Genomic DNA, 2022 nt, shown 5'->3' on the forward strand with positions numbered 1-2022 from the left:
GGTGAGCCTGCCACACACACCATTGGGCCAAAGAACAGAGCATCAACCCAAAGAGGATAATTCTTGAGCCTTAAAATCTAATGGAATTTGCCCTGCTAGGTTTCAGACTTGCTTGGAATCTAGGACATCTGTTTTCTTTCCAATTTCTCCCTTCTGGAATGGAATGTCTACCCTATTGTCTGTCCCACAGATTGTATTTTGGAAGCAGGTAATTTGTATGGTTTCACAGGTTCACAGCTGAATAAGATTTTTGCCTTAGGATGAATTACACCTTGACTCTCATCCACATTTGATTTAGATGGTACTCAAATAAGATTAGGGATTTACGGTTGATGCTGGAATGGGTTAAAAATCTGGGGCTGTTGGGGGCACTTAGGTGGCTCAGCCGGTTAAGCATCCGACTCTTGGTTTTGACTCAGGGCATTATCTCACAGTTCATGAGTTTGAGCCCCATGTTCGGCTCTGTGCTCAGTATGTAGAGTCTGCTTAGGATTCTCTGTCTCCCTCTCTCTATGTCCCTCCTGGCTTGCTCTCTCTCTCTCTCTCCCTCAATAAACAAACAAACAAACAAACATTAAAAAAATTAACATCTACACGTTTACATTACCCGGATTCCTACTCTTAAACCTCTAACCTATCTAACCAACTATTTAACATATTCACTCAGATGTCTAATACGGATTTCAACCACACCATTCTAAAACTGAACTACTAACTTCTCCCCACCCAATCTGCTCTACCAGTCTTTCCTACCTCAGTTGACAGTAACTCCCTCATTCCAATTGCTCCCCCCAACAACCTGAAGCCATTTTTCACTCCTCTCTTTCTCTTACATTTTTCATTCGACCCTTCAGGAAATCCTATTGTTCTAGCTTCAACATACATCCATCTCCACTGCTACCTACCACTGCTCTATATCATCTCTCACTTTCCCTCCAATAATCCATACACAACAGCCAGAGTGAGTCTGTGAAAGCTAAATCCTATCATGACATGTCCTCGCCATCAAAACCTCCACTGGCTCAGAATAAAAGCCAAAGTCCCTGCAATGACCCCCCCAAGTCACTACATAATGTTGCCCCTCTTCATCTTACCTCATGTCCTATTGTGCTTCTGGGCCTACATTCAGTTTCTCTAAAAAACCTGTCACATTCCCATCATAGGGCCTTTGCCATGGCTTTTCTCTTTTGCTAGAATGCTCCTCTCTCAGACCTCTGCATATCCAACACCCTCATTGCCTCTAAGTTTTAAATGCAAGGTTTCTCATCCTAAGCACTACTAATATTTTGGGCCAGATAATTCTTTGTTGTAGGGAGCTGTCCCATGCATTGTAGGATGCTTAAGAGCATCCCTGGCCTCCACCCAGTAGATGTCAGCAGCACTGCTGAATCATCCCCTAGTGATTACAACCAAAAAGGTCTCTAGACATTGCCAAATGTCCTCCACAAGGCAAACCCCCACACCCACAGTTGAGAGTCACTGATTTATTCAAATACCTTCTTCTTCATGAAGCCTAGGTTAACCCTATTTAAAATTACAGCCAGTACTCCCTTCAGCAGCACATATACCAAAATTGGAACGATACAGAGATTTAGCATGGCCCCTGTGCAAGGATGCTACAAATTCATGAAGCACTCCATATTTTTATAATTTCAAAGGATAAACACAAAATTTGCTACTTGTAGAATCATGATTTAACTCCTTACCTCTAAATAAACTTAGTTAATATTTTTAAGTTCTAGAACAACAAAAAAAAAGTACAACCTATGCTTCCCCCAACCCAAGAATTTCTTATCCTCCTGATCCTGCTGTACTTTTCCATGGCACTTATCTTACTCTGGCTGAGCTGCTAGAACAAAAATACCACAGACTGAGTGGCTTATAAACAAGAGAAATTTATGTCTCACAGATCTGGCAGTTGGGAAGTCCAAGATCAAGACGCTGGCAAATTCAGTGTCTTATGAGAACCTGTTTCCTCACTGGTAGCCATCTTTTCACTGTAACCTCACATAGCAGAAGGGA

The 2022-nt window shown here is 42.0% G+C and overlaps 1 non-coding gene across 1 annotated transcript; it reads left to right on the forward strand.

Annotated features, from left to right (window-relative positions):
* The first annotated feature begins 1543 nt into the window (after positions 1 to 1543).
* On the forward strand, positions 1544 to 1646 carry LOC113597522 (U6 spliceosomal RNA). The gene has a single exon (XR_003418295.1). It is a non-coding gene; the product is annotated as a U6 spliceosomal RNA (small nuclear RNA).
* The last annotated feature ends 376 nt before the right edge of the window (positions 1647 to 2022 follow it).

The sequence above is a fragment of the Acinonyx jubatus genome, chromosome X, assembly GCF_027475565.1.
Source record: "Acinonyx jubatus isolate Ajub_Pintada_27869175 chromosome X, VMU_Ajub_asm_v1.0, whole genome shotgun sequence".
Taxonomy (NCBI): Eukaryota; Metazoa; Chordata; class Mammalia; order Carnivora; family Felidae; genus Acinonyx; species Acinonyx jubatus.